The sequence below is a fragment of the Somniosus microcephalus genome, unplaced genomic scaffold (assembly GCF_052327205.1).
Source record: "Somniosus microcephalus isolate GS21.2 unplaced genomic scaffold, FLI_Smic_1.0 unresolved_chr9, whole genome shotgun sequence".
In the NCBI taxonomy this organism is placed as follows: Eukaryota; Metazoa; Chordata; class Chondrichthyes; order Squaliformes; family Somniosidae; genus Somniosus; species Somniosus microcephalus.
Genome location: NW_028225187.1, coordinates 4,936,340 through 4,954,172, shown reverse-complemented (window position 1 = coordinate 4,954,172; position 17,833 = coordinate 4,936,340). Strand labels below are relative to the sequence as shown.

The window sequence follows — 17,833 nt, the reverse complement described above, 5'->3', positions numbered from 1 at the left end:
CCGCTCACAGCTGAGTCCTCCAACGTAATGGAACTGCATGTGACAGAGCAGTTCAATCCTCAGGCCCTGTTTGGACACATTCAATGGGGGTGTTCTCGCGCCGCTCTATGTGATTGGTTGGTTGTTGTCATGTGATCAGGGTGCAGAGCGATGCAAGGAAGCTGCAGTTCTCTGGCAATTGTAATAATTGCAAGCTTTCCATTCTAATCCATGTATGTGTAAACCTGAGGAAAGTGTAGAAAAGGGTTTTCAGAATGGATTATCCACTGTGGCCGATTTTCCTGCTGGATTTTAATGCAAGAACGCTGCACTTGGAGTATTGGTATAAGGGATGTAGAATATCCATGCTGCCTGGCAGAAGACTGATCGATGAAGCGATTGTTCCCATTGGAAACAGGAAGGCAGCAGCAGTATGCTCACCACTGTTCATTTCACGGAATCAAAGACTCCATTTTTAAACAATAGATGAGTTTGCAAAAATTACTCACGTCTCTGGGTGGGCTCAAACCACCAACCTTTCAGTTAACAGCCGAACGCGCTGGCCCATTGGGCCACAGAGACAGACACGAAAATGTTTGCAATTGGAATTATTCCACATGAACCCATGTGATTATGTGCCAGAGTGTTCACAGCAGAGGCACCGATTTCGAAGCAAATGAGAAGCTGCGTGGGTCCAAACCACCGTCCGGGTACTCGTGGCCGAGTGGTTAAGACGATGGACTAGAAATCCTTTGGGGTTTCCCCGCGCAGGTTCGAATCTTGCCGACTACGGCACCGAGGACGTCGTCCCAAATGATCAGTTTTTACTTAATTTGAACTGCTGCCTTTCGGTTCCTCTGCCGAGATTCAAAGCGACAATCAAACAAAGTTTCAAGCAGAAAGTATAACAAGCACTTCACCCCATTATGACATTACGAGAGGCCAAAGCCAAAGGAGAATACTACGTTATTTAACGCTCTTGAAACCGTCAAAGCAATTTTAACCGTCGAAAATATTTTATTTTGCAACCCATTGAAGAAAATGCACGTCTTCCGCTCAGCCATCTTCCAGTTGATGCTGCTTCCTACTGCGATGCTTATTTAATGAACTAAGGCAGACGAGCCACAGTTCTCAACACCGCCGGCCTAAATCGGTATATTAGATCATAAGAAATAGGAGCAGGATTTGGCCATGCGGCCCTCGATCATGCTCCGCCATTCAATAAGATCATGGCTGATCCTCTACCTCAACTGAAAATTACCGACCTAGCCCCATATACCTTGATTTCCGTAATGTACATATCCATCTCAGTTAGGAATGTACTCAACGACTGAACCACCACAGCCCTCTGCGTTAGAAAACTCCAAAGATACACAACCCTTACAATGAAGCAATTTCTCCTCATCTCAATCTTAAATGGCCGGCCCCTTATTCTGAAACTTTGACCTCTAGTTCGGGCTCCACAGCCAGGGTAAACAACCTCTCAGAATCCGCCCAGTCAAGCCATGAAAGAATTTATATGTTCTTCCTTCGTAGCGTCTGCTGAATTCATTTCACCACAGAAAACTATGTTTAGCTGGATGGACAACCAGCAGGAAAAACAATGCAGCCAAAGATTTATTCTCCAACCACATTCCCTGAGGCACGCGGCCATACAAAGGGACAAAAGCAGCACACAAGAGAAAAGGCGATTTGAATCCCGTTCGCAGTGTCGAATTTCCTCAATTTGACCGAACGCCACATGAAGCAACAATTTGAATCAGATATTGCATTTAACTTCAGTCGCAAAATGTTAAGCGATCACACACTGCAAACCGTACGCAAAAAGAAAATCACAAGGCCCGTGCGAGGCACTAAACCGCATTCAAATACAGCAACCAAATCAGTTAGCGTCAAAGATTTTGTCATTAGAAATTCATACCTCTCGCGTTCTGGCATTAAAATCCAGCAGGAAAATCGGCCACAGTGGATAATCCATTCTGAAAACCCTTTTCTGCACTTTCCTCAGGTTTGCACATACATGGATTAGAATGGAAAGCTTGCAAATATTACAATTGCCAGAGAACTGCAGCTTCCTTGCTGAAAACAAGAGATTGCAGGGGCTGCTCGCTTCTCGGCCGCGGCGCTAGCGACAGCAACAAGTCATCCGCTCACAGCTGAGTCCTCCAACGTACTGGAACTGCATGTGACAGAGCAGTTCAATCCTCAGGCCCTGATTGGACACATTCAATGGGGGTGTTCTGGCGCCGCTCTATGTGATTGGTTGGTTGTTGTCATGTGATCAGGGTGCAGAGCGATGCAAGGAAGCTGCAGTTCTCTGGCAATTGTAATAGTTGCAAGCTTTCCATTCTAATCCATGTATGTGTAAACCTGAGGAAAGTGTAGAAAAGGGTTTTCAGAATGGATTATCCACTGTGGCCGATTTTCCTGCTGGATTTTAATGCAAGAACGCTGCACTTGGAGTATTGGTATAAGGGATGTAGAATATCCATGCTGCCTGGCAGAAGACTGATCGATGAAGCGATTGTTCCCATTGGAAACAGGAAGGCAGCAGCAGTATGCTCACCACTGTTCATTTCACGGAATAAAAGACTCCATTTTTAAACAATAGATGAGTTTGCAAAAATTAGAAGTTACTCACGTCTCTGGGTGGGCTCGAACCACCAACCTTTCAATTAACAGCCGAACGCGCTGGCCCATTGCGCCACACATGAAAATGTTTGCTATTGGAATTATTCCACATGAACCCATGTGATTATGTGCCAGAGTGTTCACAGCAGAGGCACCGATTTCGAAGCAAATGAGAAGCTGCGTGGGTCCAAACCACCGTCAGGGTAGTCGTGGCCGAGTGGTTAAGGCGATGGACTAGAAATCCATTGGGGTTTCCCCGCGCAGGTTCGAATCCTGCCGACTACGGCTCCGAAGACGTCGTCCCAAATGATCGGTTTTTACTTAATTTGAACTGCTGCCTTTCGGTTCCTCTTCCGAGATTCAAAGCGACAATCAAACAAAGTTTCAAGCAGAAAGTATAACAAGCACTTCACCCCATTATGACATTACGAGAGGCCTGAGCCAAAGGAGAATACTATGTTATTTAACGCTCTTGAAACCGTCAAAGCAATTTTAACCGTCGAAAATATTTTATTTTGCAACCCATTGAAGAAAATGCACGTCTTCCGCGCAGCCATCTTCCAGTTGATGCTGCTTCCTACTGCGATGCTTATTTAAAGAAATAAGCCAGACGAGCCACAGTTCTCAACACCGCCGGCCTAAATCGGTACATTAGATCATAAGAAATAGGAGCAGGATTTGGCCATGCGGCCCTCGATCATGCTCCGCCATTCAATAAGATCATGGCTGATCCTCTACCTCAACTGAAAATTACCAACCTAGCCCCATATACCTTGATTTCCGTAATGTACATATCCATCTCAGTTAGGAATGTACTCAACGACTGAACCATCACAGCCCTCTGCGTTAGAAAACTCAAAAGATACACAACCCTTACAATGAAGCAATTTCTCCTCATCTCAATCTTAAATGGCCGGCCCCTTATTCTGAAACTTTGACCCCTAGTTCGGGCTCCACAGCCAGGGTAAACAACCTCTCAGAATCCGCCCAGTCATGCCATGAAAGAATTTATATGTTCTTCCTTCGTAGCGTCTGCTGAATTCATTTCACCACAGAAAACTATGATTAGCTGGATGGACAACCAGCAGGAAAAACAATGCAGCCAAAGATTTATTCTCCAACCACATTCCCTGAGGCACGCGGCCATACAAAGGGACAAAAGCAGCACACAAGAGAAAAGGCGACTTGAATCCCGTTCGTAGTGTCGAATTTCCTCAATTTGACCGAACGCCATATGAAGCAACAATTTGAATCAGATATTGCATTTAATTTCAGTCGCAAAATGTTAAGCGATCACACACTGCAAACCGTACGCAAAAAGAAAATCACAAGGCCCGTGCGAGGCACTAAACCGCATTCAAATACAGCAACCAAATCAGTTAGCGTCAAAGATTTTGTCATTAGAAATTCAAACCTCTAGAATTTGGCTGAAAACAAGAGATTGCAGGGGCTGCTCGCTTCTCGGCCGTGGCGCTAGCGACAGCAACAAGTCATCCGCTCACAGCTGAGTCCTCCAACGTAATGGAACTGCATGTGACAGAGCAGTTCAATCCTCAGGCCCTGTTTGGACACATTCAATGGGGGTGTTCTCGCGCCGCTCTATGTGATTGGTTGGTTGTTGTCATGTGATCAGGGTGCAGAGCGATGCAAGGAAGCTGCAGTTCTCTGGCAATTGTAATAATTGCAAGCTTTCCATTCTAATCCATGTATGTGTAAACCTGAGGAAAGTGTAGAAAAGGGTTTTCAGAATGGATTATCCACTGTGGCCGATTTTCCTGCTGGATTTTAATGCAAGAACGCTGCACTTGGAGTATTGGTATAAGGGATGTAGAATATCCATGCTGCCTGGCAGAAGACTGATCGATGAAGCGATTGTTCCCATTGGAAACAGGAAGGCAGCAGCAGTATGCTCACCACTGTTCATTTCACGGAATCAAAGACTCCATTTTTAAACAATAGATGAGTTTGCAAAAATTACTCACGTCTCTGGGTGGGCTCAAACCACCAACCTTTCAGTTAACAGCCGAACGCGCTGGCCCATTGGGCCACAGAGACAGACACGAAAATGTTTGCAATTGGAATTATTCCACATGAACCCATGTGATTATGTGCCAGAGTGTTCACAGCAGAGGCAACGATTTCGAAGCAAATGAGAAGCTGCGTGGGTCCAAACCACCGTCCGGGTAGTCGTGGCCGAGTGGTTAAGACGATGGACTAGAAATCCTTTGGGGTTTCCCCGCGCAGGTTCGAATCTTGCCGACTACGGCACCGAAGACGTCGTCCCAAATGATCAGTTTTTACTTAATTTGAACTGCTGCCTTTCGGTTCCTCTGCCGAGATTCAAAGCGACAATCAAACAAAGTTTCAAGCAGAAAGTATAACAAGCACTTCACCCCATTATGACATTACGAGAGGCCAAAGCCAAAGGAGAATACTACGTTATTTAACGCTCTTGAAACCGTCAAAGCAATTTTAACCGTCGAAAATATTTTATTTTGCAACCCATTGAAGAAAATGCACGTCTTCCGCGCAGCCATCTTCCAGTTGATGCTGCTTCCTACTGCGATGCTTATTTAATGAACTAAGGCAGACGAGCCACAGTTCTCAACACCGCCGGCCTAAATCGGTATATTAGATCATAAGAAATAGGAGCAGGATTTGGCCATGCGGCCCTCGATCATGCTCCGCCATTCAATAAGATCATGGCTGATCCTCTACCTCAACTGAAAATTACCGACCTAGCCCCATATACCTTGATTTCCGTAATGTACATATCCATCTCAGTTAGGAATGTACTCAACGACTGAACCACCACAGCCCTCTGCGTTAGAAAACTCCAAAGATACACAACCCTTACAATGAAGCAATTTCTCCTCATCTCAATCTTAAATGGCCGGCCCCTTATTCTGAAACTTTGACCTCTAGTTCGGGCTCCACAGCCAGGGTAAACAACCTCTCAGAATCCGCCCAGTCAAGCCATGAAAGAATTTATATGTTCTTCCTTCGTAGCGTCTGCTGAATTCATTTCACCACAGAAAACTATGTTTAGCTGGATGGACAACCAGCAGGAAAAACAATGCAGCCAAAGATTTATTCTCCAACCACATTCCCTGAGGCACGCGGCCATACAAAGGGACAAAAGCAGCACACAAGAGAAAAGGCGATTTGAATCCCGTTCGCAGTGTCGAATTTCCTCAATTTGACCGAACGCCACATGAAGCAACAATTTGAATCAGATATTGCATTTAACTTCAGTCGCAAAATGTTAAGCGATCACACACTGCAAACCGTACGCAAAAAGAAAATCACAAGGCCCGTGCGAGGCACTAAAGCGCATTCAAATACAGCAACCAAATCAGTTAGCGTCAAAGATTTTGTCATTAGAAATTCATACCTCTCGCGTTCTGGCATTAAAATCCAGCAGGAAAATCGGCCACAGTGGATAATCCATTCTGAAAACCCTTTTCTGCACTTTCCTCAGGTTTGCACATACATGGATTAGAATGGAAAGCTTGCAACTATTACAATTGCCAGAGAACTGCAGCTTCCTTGCTGAAAACAAGAGATTGCAGGGGCTGCTCGCTTCTCGGCCGCGGCGCTAGCGACAGCAACAAGTCATCCGCTCACAGCTGAGTCCTCCAACGTACTGGAACTGCATGTGACAGAGCAGTTCAATCCTCAGGCCCTGATTGGACACATTCAATGGGGGTGTTCTGGCGCCGCTCTATGTGATTGGTTGGTTGTTGTCATGTGATCAGGGTGCAGAGCGATGCAAGGAAGCTGCAGTTCTCTGGCAATTGTAATAGTTGCAAGCTTTCCATTCTAATCCATGTATGTGTAAACCTGAGGAAAGTGTAGAAAAGGGTTTTCAGAATGGATTATCCACTGTGGCCGATTTTCCTGCTGGATTTTAATGCAAGAACGCTGCACTTGGAGTATTGGTATAAGGGATGTAGAATATCCATGCTGCCTGGCAGAAGACTGATCGATGAAGCGATTGTTCCCATTGGAAACAGGAAGGCAGCAGCAGTATGCTCACCACTGTTCATTTCACGGAATAAAAGACTCCATTTTTAAACAATAGATGAGTTTGCAAAAATTAGAAGTTACTCACGTCTCTGGGTGGGCTCGAACCACCAACCTTTCAATTAACAGCCGAACGCGCTGGCCCATTGCGCCACACATGAAAATGTTTGCTATTGGAATTATTCCACATGAACCAATGTGATTATGTGCCAGAGTGTTCACAGCAGAGGCACCGATTTCGAAGCAAATGAGAAGCTGCGTGGGTCCAAACCACCGTCAGGGTAGTCGTGGCCGAGTGGTTAAGGCGATGGACTAGAAATCCATTGGGGTTTCCCCGCGCAGGTTCGAATCCTGCCGACTACGGCTCCGAAGACGTCGTCCCAAATGATCGGTTTTTACTTAATTTGAACTGCTGCCTTTCGGTTCCTCTTCCGAGATTCAAAGCGACAATCAAACAAAGTTTCAAGCAGAAAGTATAACAAGCACTTCACCCCATTATGACATTACGAGAGGCCTGAGCCAAAGGAGAATACTATGTTATTTAACGCTCTTGAAACCGTCAAAGCAATTTTAACCGTCGAAAATATTTTATTTTGCAACCCATTGAAGAAAATGCACGTCTTCCGCGCAGCCATCTTCCAGTTGATGCTGCTTCCTACTGCGATGCTTATTTAAAGAAATAAGCCAGACGAGCCACAGTTCTCAACACCGCCGGCCTAAATCGGTACATTAGATCATAAGAAATAGGAGCAGGATTTGGCCATGCGGCCCTCGATCATGCTCCGCCATTCAATAAGATCATGGCTGATCCTCTACCTCAACTGAAAATTACCAACCTAGCCCCATATACCTTGATTTCCGTAATGTACATATCCATCTCAGTTAGGAATGTACTCAACGACTGAACCATCACAGCCCTCTGCGTTAGAAAACTCAAAAGATACACAACCCTTACAATGAAGCAATTTCTCCTCATCTCAATCTTAAATGGCCGGCCCCTTATTCTGAAACTTTGACCCCTAGTTCGGGCTCCACAGCCAGGGTAAACAACCTCTCAGAATCCGCCCAGTCATGCCATGAAAGAATTTATATGTTCTTCCTTCGTAGCGTCTGCTGAATTCATTTCACCACAGAAAACTATGATTAGCTGGATGGACAACCAGCAGGAAAAACAATGCAGCCAAAGATTTATTCTCCAACCACATTCCCTGAGGCACGCGGCCATACAAAGGGACAAAAGCAGCACACAAGAGAAAAGGCGACTTGAATCCCGTTCGTAGTGTCGAATTTCCTCAATTTGACCGAACGCCATATGAAGCAACAATTTGAATCAGATATTGCATTTAATTTCAGTCGCAAAATGTTAAGCGATCACACACTGCAAACCGTACGCAAAAAGAAAATCACAAGGCCCGTGCGAGGCACTAAACCGCATTCAAATACAGCAACCAAATCAGTTAGCGTCAAAGATTTTGTCATTAGAAATTCAAACCTCTAGAATTTGGCTGAAAACAAGAGATTGCAGGGACTGCTCGCTTCTCGGCCGCGGCGCTAGCGACAGCAACAAGTCATCCGCTCACAGCTGAGTCCTCCAACGTACTGGAACTGCATGTGACAGAGCAGTTCAATCCTCAGGCCCTGATTGGACACATTCAATGGGCGTGTTCTCGCGCCGCTCTATGTGATTGGTTGGTTGTTGTCATGTGATCAGGGTGCAGAGCGATGCAAGGAAGCTGCAGTTCTCTGGCAATTGTAATAATTGCAAGCTTTCCATTCTAATCCATGTATGTGTAAACCTGAGGAAAGTGTAGAAAAGGGTTTTCAGAATGGATTATCCACTGTGGCCGATTTTCCTGCTGGATTTTAATGCAAGAACGCTGCACGTGGAGTATTGGTATAAGGGATGTAGAATATCCATGCTGCCTGGCAGAAGACTGATCGATGAAGCGATTGTTCCCATTGGAAACAGGAAGGCAGCAGCAGTATGCTCACCACTGTTCATTTCACGGAATCAAAGACTCCATTTTTAAACAATAGATGAGTTTGCAAAAATTACTCACGTCTCTGGGTGGGCTCGAACCACCAACCTTTCAGTTAACAGCCGAACGCGCTGGCCCATTGGGCCACAGAGACAGACACGAAAATGTTTGCAATTGGAATTATTCCACATGAACCCATGTGATTATGTGCCAGAGTGTTCACAGCAGAGGCACCGATTTCGAAGCAAATGAGAAGCTGCGTGGGTCCAAACCACCAACCGGGTAGTCGTGGCTGAGTGGTTAAGACGATGGACTAGAAATCCTTTGGGGTTTCCCCGCGCAGGTTCGAATCTTGCCGACTACGGCACCGAGGACGTCGTCCCAAATGATCAGTTTTTACTTAATTTGAACTGCTGCCTTTCGGTTCCTCTGCCGAGATTCGAAGCTACAATCAAACAAAGTTTCAAGCAGAAAGTATAACAAGCACTTCACCCCATTATGACATTACGAGAGGCCAAAGCCAAAGTAGAATACTACGTTATTTAACGCTCTTGAAACCGTCAAAGCAATTTTAACCGTCGAAGATATTTTATTTTGCAACCCATTGAAGAAAATGCACGTCTTCCGCGCAGCCATCTTCCAGTTGATGCTGCTTCCTACTGCGATGCTTATTTAATGAACTAAGGCAGACGAGCCACAGTTCTCAACACCGCCGGCCTAAATCGGTACATTAGATCATAAGAAATAGGAGCAGGATTTGGCCATGCGGCCCTCGATCATGCTCCGCCATTCAATAAGATCATGGCTGATCCTCTACCTCAACTGAAAATTACCGACCTAGCCCCATATACCTTGATTTCCGTAATGTACATATCCATCTCAGTTAGGAATGTACTCAACGACTGAACCACCACAGCCCTCTGCGTTAGAAAACTCCAAAGATACACAACCCTTACAATGAAGCAATTTCTCCTCATCTCAATCTGAAATGGCCGGCCCCTTATTCTGAAACTTTGACCTCTAGTTCGGGCTCCACAGCCAGGGTAAACAACCTCTCAGAATCCGCCCAGTCAAGCCATGAAAGAATTTATATGTTCTTCCTTCGTAGCGTCTGCTGAATTCATTTCACCACAGAAAACTATGTTTAGCTGGATGGACAACCAGCAGGAAAAACAATGCAGCCAAAGATTTATTCTCCAACCACATTCCCTGAGGCACGCGGCCATACAAAGGGACAAAAGCAGCACACAAGAGAAAAGGCGATTTGAATCCCGTTCGCAGTGTCGAATTTCCTCAATTTGACCGAACGCCATATGAAGCAACAATTTGAATCAGATATTGCATTTAACTTCAGTCGCAAAATGTTAAGCGATCACACACTGCAAACCGTACGCAAAAAGAAAATCACAAGGCCCGTGCGAGGCACTAAACCGCATTCAAATACAGCAACCAAATCAGTTAGCGTCAAAGATTTTGTCATTAGAAATTCATACCTCTAGCGTTCTTGCATTAAAATCCAGCAGGAAAATCGGCCACAGTGGATAATCCATTCTGAAAACCCTTTTCTGCACTTTCCTCAGGTTTGCACATACATGGATTAGAATGGAAAGCTTGCAACTATTACAATTGCCAGAGAATTGCAGCTTCCTTGCTGAAAACAAGAGATTGCAGGGGCTGCTCGCTTCTCGGCCGCGGCGCTAGCGACAGCAACAAGTCATCCGCTCACAGCTGAGTCCTCCAACGTACTGGAACTGCATGTGACAGAGCAGTTCAATCCTCAGGCCCTGATTGGACACATTCAATGGGGGTGTTCTCGCGCCGCTCTATGTGATTGGTTGGTTGTTGTCATGTGATCAGGGTGCAGAGCGATGCAAGGAAGCTGCAGTTCTCTGGCAATTGTAATAGTTGCAAGCTTTCCATTCTAATCCATGTCTGTGTAAACCTGAGGAAAGTGTAGAAAAGGGTTTTCAGAATGGATTATCCACTGTGGCCGATTTCCTGCTGGATTTTAATGCAAGAACGCTGCACTTGGAGTATTGGTACAAGGGATGTAGAATATCCATGCTGCCTGGCAGAAGACTGATCGATGAAGCGATTGTTCCCATTGGAAACAGGAAGGCAGCAGCAGTATGCTCACCACTGTTCATTTCACGGAATCTAAGACTCCATTTTTAAACAATAGATGAGTTTGCAAAAATTAAAAGTTACTCACTTCTTTGGGTGGGCTCGAACTACCAACCTTTCAATTAACAGCAAGAACGCGCTGGCCCATTGCGCCACAGAGACAGTCACGAAAATGTTTGCAATTGGAATTATTCCACATGAACCCATGTGATTATGCGCCAGAGTGTTCACAGCAGAGGCACCGCTTTCGAAGCAAATGAGAAGCTGCGTGGGTCCAAACCACCGTCAGGGTAGTCGTGGCCGAGTGGTTAAGGCGATGGACTAGAAATGCATTGGGGTTTCCCCGCACAGATTCGAATCCTGCCGACTACGTCACCGAGGACGTCGTCCCAAATGTTCGGTTTTTAAGTAATTTGAACTGCTGCTTTTCGGTTGGTCTGCCGAGATTTAAAGACACAATCAAACAAAGTTTCAAGCAGAAAGTATAACAAGCACTTCACCCCATTGTGACATTACGAGAGGCCTAAGCCAAAGGAGAATACTGCGTTATTTAACGCTCTTGAAACCGTCAAAGCAATTTTAACCGTCGAAAATATTTTATTTTGCAACCCATTGAAGAAAATGCACGTCTTCCGCGCAGCCATCTTCCAGTTGATGCTGCTTCCTACTGCAATGCTTGTTTAATGAACTAAGGCAGACGAGCCACAGTTCTCAACACCGCCGGCCTAAATCGGTACATTAGATCATAAGAAATAGGAGCAGGATTTGGCCATGCGGCCCTCGATCATGCTCCGCCATTCAATAAGATCATGGCTGATCCTCTACCTCAACTGAAAATTACCGACCTAGCCTCATATACATTGATTTCCGTAATGTACATATCCATCTCAGTTAGGTATGTACTCAACGACTGAACCACCACAGCCCTCTGCGTTAGAAAACTCCAAAGATACACAACCCTTACAATGAAGCAATTTCTCCTCATCTCAATCTTAAATGGCCGGCCCCTTATTCTGAAACTTTGACCTCTAGTTCGGGCTCCACAGCCAGGGTAAACAACCTCTCAGAATCCGCCCAGTCAAGCCATGAAAGAATTTATATGTTCTTCCTTCGTAGCGTCTGCTGAATTCATTTCACCACAGAAAACTATGTTTAGCTGGATGGACAACCAGCAGGAAAAACAATGCAGCCAAAGATTTATTCTCCAACCACATTCCCTGAGGCACGCGGCCATACAAAGGGACAAAAGCAGCACACAAGAGAAAAGGCGATTTGAATCCCGTTCGCAGTGTCGAATTTCCTCAATTTGACCGAACGCCATATGAAGCAACAATTTGAATCAGATATTGCATTTAATTTCAGTCGCAAAATGTTAAGCAATCACACACTGCAAACCGTACGCAAAAAGAAAATCACAAGGCCCGTGCGAGGCACTAAACCGCATTCAAATACAGCAACCAAATCAGTTAGCGTCAAAGATTTTGTCATTAGAAATTCATACCTCTAGCGTTCTTGCATTAAAATCCAGCAGGAAAATCGGCCACAGTGGATAATCCATTCTGAAAACCCTTTTCTACACTTTCCTCAGGTTTGCACATACATGGATTAGAATGGAAAGCTTGCAATTATTACAATTGCCAGAGAACTGCAGCTTCCTTGCTGAAAACAAGAGATTGCAGGGGCTGCTCGCTTCTCGGCCGCGGCGCTAGCGACAGCAACAAGTCATCCGCTCACAGCTGAGTCCTCCAACGTACTGGAACTGCATGTGACAGAGCAGTTCAATCCTCAGGCCCTGATTGGACACATTCAATGGGGGTGTTCTCGCGCCGCTCTATGTGATTGGTTGGTTGTTGTCATGTGATCAGGGTGCAGAGCGATGCAAGGAAGCTGCAGTTCTCTGGCAATTGTTATAGTTGCAAGCTTTCCATTCTAATCCATGTATGTGCAAACCTGAGGAAAGTGTAGAAAAGGGTTTTCAGAATGGATTATCCACTGTGGCCGATTTTCCTGCTGGATTTTAATGCAAGAACGCTGCACTTGGAGTATTGGTATAAGGGATGTAGAATATCCATGCTGCCTGGCAGAAGACTGATCGATGAAGCGATTGTTCCCATTGGAAACAGGAAGGCAGCAGCAGTATGCTCACCACTGTTCATTTCACAGAATCAAAGACTTCATTTTTAAACAAGAGATCAGTTTGCAAAAATTAAAAGTTACTTACGTCTCTGGGTGGGCTCGAACCACCAACCTTTCAGTTCACAGCCGAACGCGCTGACCCAATGCGCCACAGAGACAGACACGAAAATGTTTGCAATTGGAATTATTCCACATGAACCCATGTGATTATGTGCCAGAGTGTTCACAGCAGAGGCACCGATTTCGAAGCAAATGAGAAGCTGCGTGGGTCCAAACCACCGTCAGGGTAGTCGTGGCCGAGTGGTTAAGGCGATGGACTAGAAATCCATTAAGGTTTCCCCGCGCATGTTCGAATCCTGCCGACTACGGCACCGAGGACGTCGTCCCAAATGATCGGTTTTTCCTTAATTTGAACTGCTGCCTTTCGGTTTCTCTGCCGAGATTCAAAGCGACAATCAAACAAAGTTTCAAGCAGAAAGTATAACAAGCACTTCACCCCATTATGACATGACGAGAGGCTTAAGCCAAAGGAGAATACTACGTTATTTAACGCTCTTGAAACCGTCAAAGCAATTTTAACCGTCGAAAATATTTTATTTTGCAACCCATTGAAGAAAATGCACGTCTTCTGCGCAGCCATCTTCCAGTTGATGCTGCTTCCTACTGCGATGCTTACTTAATGAACTGAGGCAGACGAGCCACAGTTCTCAACACCGCCGTCCTAAATCGGTACATTAGATCATAAGAAATAGGAGCAGGATTTGGCCATGCGGCCCTCGATCATGCTCCGCCATTCAATAAGATCATGGCTGATCCTCTACCTCAACTGAAAATTACCGTCCTAGCCCCATATACCTTGATTTCCAGAATGTACATATCCATCTCAGTTAGGAATGTACTCAACGACTGAACCAACACAGACCTCTGCGTTAGAAAACTCCAAAGATACACAACCCTTACAATGAAGCAATTTCTCCTCATCTCAATCTTAAATGGCCGGCCCATTATTCTGAAATTTTGACCCCTAGTTCGGGCTCCACAGCCAGGGTAAACAACCTCTCAGAATCCGCCCAGTCAAGCCATGAAAGAATTTATATGTTCTTCCTTCGTAGCGTCTGCTGAATTCATTTCACCACAGAAAACTATGCTTAGCTAGATGGACAACCAGCAGGAAAAACAATGCAGCCAAAGATTTATTCTCCAACCACATTCCCTGAGGCACGCGGCCATACAAAGGGACAAAAGCAGCACACAAGAGAAAAGGCGATTTGAATCCCGTTCGTAGCGTCGAATTTCCTCAATTTGACCGAACGCCATATGAAGCAAAAATTTGAATCAGATATTGCATTTAATTTCAGTCGCAAAATGTTAAGCGATCACACACTGCAAACCGTACGCAAAAAGAAAATCACAAGGCCCGTGCGAGGCACTAAACCGCATTCAAATACAGCAACCAAATCAGTTAGCGTCAACGATTTTGTCATTAGAAATTCATACCTCTAGCGCTCTTGCATTAAAATCCAGCAGGAAAATCGGCCACAGTGGATATTCCATTCTGAAAACCCTTTTCTACACTTTCCTCAGGTTTGCACTTACATGGATTAGAATGGAAAGCTTGCAACTATTACAATTGCCAGAGAACTGCAGCTTCCTTGCTGAAAACAAGATATTGCAGGGGCTGCTCGCTTCTCGGCCGCGGCGCTAGCGACAGCAACAAGTCTCCTGCTCACAGCTGAGTCCTCCAACGTACTGGAACTGCATGTGACAGAGCAGTTCAATCCTCAGGCCCTGATTGGACACATTCAAAATGGGGGTGTTCTCGCGCCGCTCTATGTGATTGGTTGGTTGTTGTCATGTGATCAGGGAGCAGAGCGATGCAAGGAAGCTGCAGTTCTCTGGCAATTGTAATAGTTGCAAGTTTTCCATTCTAATCCATGTATGTGCAAACCTGTGGAAAGTGTAGAAAAGGGTTTTCAGAATGGATTATCCACTGTGGCCGATTTTCCTGCTGGATTTTAATGCAAGAACGCTGCACTTGGAGTATTGGTATAAGGGATGTAGAATATCCATGCTGCCTGGCAGAAGACTGATCGATGAAGCGATTGTTCCCATTGGGAACAGGAAGGCAGCAGCAGTATGCTCACCACTGTTCATTTCACGGAATCAAAGACTCCATTTTTAAACAACAGATGAGTTTGCAAAAATTAAAAGTTACTCACGTCTCTGGGTGGGCTCGAACCACCAACCTTTCAGTTAACAGCCGAACGCGCTGGCCCATTGCGCCACAGAGACAGACGCGAAAATGCTTGCAATTGTAATTATTCCACATGAACCCATGTGATTATGTGCCAGAGTGTTCACAGCAGAGGCACCGATTTCGAAGCAAATGAGAAGCTGCGTGGGTCCAAACCACCGCCAGGGTAGTCGTGGCCGAGTGGTTAAGGCGATGGATTAGATAATACATTGGGGGTTTCCCCGTGCAGGTTCCAATCCTGCCGAATGCGGCACCGAGGACGTCGTCCCAAATGATCGGTTTTTACTTAATTTGAACTGCTGACTTTCGGTTCTTCTGCCGAGATACAAAGTTTCAAGCAGAAAGTATAACAAGCACATCACCCCATTATGACATTACGAGAAGGCCGAAGCCAAAGGAGAATACTACGTTATTTAACGCTCTTGAAACCGTCAAAGCAATTTTAACCGTCGAAAATATTTTATTTTGCAACCCATTGAAGAAAATGCACATCTTCCGCGCAGCCATCTTCCAGTTGATGCTGCTTCCTACTGCGATGCTTATTTAATGAACTAAGGCAGACGAGCCACAGTTCTCAACACCACCGGCCTAAATCGGAGCATTAGATCAAAAGAAATAGGAGCAGGATTTGGCCATGCGGCCCTCGATCATGCTCCGCCATTCAATAAGATCATGGCTGATCCTCTACCTCAACTGAAAATTACCGACCTAGCCCCATATACCTTGATTTCCATAATGTACATATCCATCTCAGTTAGGAATGTACTCAACGACTGAACCATCACATCCCTCTGCGTTAGAAAACTCCAAAGATACACAACCCTTACAATGAAGCAATTTCTCCTCATCTCAATCTTAAATGGCCGGCCCCTTATTCTGAAAGTTTGACCCCTAGTTCGGGCTCCACATCCAGGGTAAACTACCTCTCAGTATCCGCCCAGTCAAGCCATGAAAGAATTTATATGTTCTTCCTTCGTAGCGTCTGCTGAATTCATTTCACCACAGAAAACTATGTTTAGCTGGATGGACAACCAGCAGGAAAAACAATGCAGCCAAAGATTTATTCTCCAACCACATTCCCTGAGGCACGCGGCCATACAAAGGGACAAAAGCAGCACACAAGAGAAAAGGCGATTTGAATGCCGTTCGTAGTGTCGAATTTCCTCAATTTGACCGAACGCCATATGAAGCAACAATTTGAATCAGATATTGCATTTAATTTCAGTCGCAAATTGTAAAGCGATCACACACTGCAAACCGTACGCAAAAAGAAAATCACAAGGCCCGTGCGAGGCACTAAACCGCATTCAAATACAGCAACCAAATCAGTTAGCGTCAAAGATTTTGTCATTAGAAATTCATACCTCTAGCATTTGGCTGAAAACAAGAGATTGCAGGGGCTGCTCGCTTCTCGGCCGCCGCGCTAGCGACAGCAACAAGTCATCCGCTCACAGCTGAGTCCTCCAACGTACTGGAACTGCATGTGACAGAGCAGTTCAATCCTCAGGCCCTGATTGGACACATTCAATGGGGGTGTTCTCGCGCCGCTCTATGTGATTGGTTGGTTGTTGTCATGTGATCAGGGTGCAGAGCGGTGCAAGGAAGCTGCAGTTCTCTGGCAATTGTAATAGTTGCAAGCTTTCCATTCTAATCCATGTATGTGTAAACCTGAGGAAAGTGCAGAAAAGGGTTTTCAGAATGGATTATCCACTGTGGCCGATTTTCCTGCTGGATTTTAATGCAAGAACGCTGCACTTGGAGTATTGGTATAAGGGATGTAGAATATCCATGCTGCCTGGCAGAAGACTGATCGATGAAGCGATTGTTCCCATTGGAAAGAGGAAGGCAGCAGCAGTATGCTCACCACTGTTCATTTCACGGAATCAAAGACTCCATTTTTAAACAATAGATGAGTTTGCAAAAATTAAAAGTTACTCACGTCTCTGGGTGGGCTCGAACCACCAACCTTTCAGTTAACAGCCGAACGCGTTGGCCCATTGCGCCACAGAAACAGACGCAAAAATGTTTGCAATTGGAATTATTCCACATGAACCCATGTGATTATGTGCCAGAGTGTTCACAGTAGAGGCACCGATTTCGAAGCAAATGAGAAGCTGCGTGGGTCCAAACCACTGTCAGGGTAGTCGTGGCCGAGTGGTTAAGGCGATGGACTAGAAATCCATTGGGGTTTCCTCGCGCAGGTTCGAATCCTGCCGACTACGGCACCGAGGACGTCGTCCCAAATGATTGCTTTTTACTTAATTTGAACTGCTGCCTTTCGGTTCCTCTGCCGAGATTCAAAGCTACAATCAAACAAAGTTTCAAGCAGAAAGTATAACAAGCACTTCACCCCATTATGACATTACGAGAGGCCTAAGCCAAAGGAGAATACTACGTTATTTAACGCTCTTGAAACCGTCAAAGCAATTTTAACCGTCGAAAATATTTTATTTTGCAACCCATTGAAGAAAATGCACGTCTTCCGCGCAGCCATCTTCCAGTTGATGCTGCTTCCTACTGCGATGCTTATTTAATGAACTAAGGCAGACGAGCCACAGTTCTCAACACCGCCGGCCTAAATCGGTGCATTAGATCATAAGAAATAGGAGCAGGATTTGGCCATGCGGCCCTCGATCATGCTCCGCCATTCAATAAGATCATGGCTGATCCTCTACCTCAACTGAAAATTACCGACCTTGCCCCA

General features: G+C 45.4%; 5 non-coding genes across 5 annotated transcripts; 3 read left to right on the top strand and 2 right to left on the bottom strand.

The window, feature by feature from the left end:
- Nucleotides 1–2,813: 2,813 nt before the first annotated feature.
- Nucleotides 2,814–2,895, top strand: trnas-aga (transfer RNA serine (anticodon AGA)). The gene has a single exon. It is a non-coding gene; the product is annotated as a tRNA-Ser (tRNA).
- Nucleotides 2,896–6,917: 4,022 nt separating this feature from the next.
- Nucleotides 6,918–6,999, top strand: trnas-aga (transfer RNA serine (anticodon AGA)). The gene has a single exon. It is a non-coding gene; the product is annotated as a tRNA-Ser (tRNA).
- Nucleotides 7,000–12,959: 5,960 nt separating this feature from the next.
- Nucleotides 12,960–13,033, bottom strand: trnah-gug (transfer RNA histidin (anticodon GUG)). Its single transcript has one exon. It is a non-coding gene; the product is annotated as a tRNA-His (tRNA).
- Nucleotides 13,034–15,093: 2,060 nt separating this feature from the next.
- trnan-guu (transfer RNA asparagine (anticodon GUU)) lies at nucleotides 15,094–15,167 on the bottom strand. The gene has a single exon. It is a non-coding gene; the product is annotated as a tRNA-Asn (tRNA).
- A 2,102-nt stretch (nucleotides 15,168–17,269) lies between these two features.
- On the top strand, nucleotides 17,270–17,351 carry trnas-aga (transfer RNA serine (anticodon AGA)). Its single transcript has one exon. It is a non-coding gene; the product is annotated as a tRNA-Ser (tRNA).
- Nucleotides 17,352–17,833: the final 482 nt, after the last annotated feature.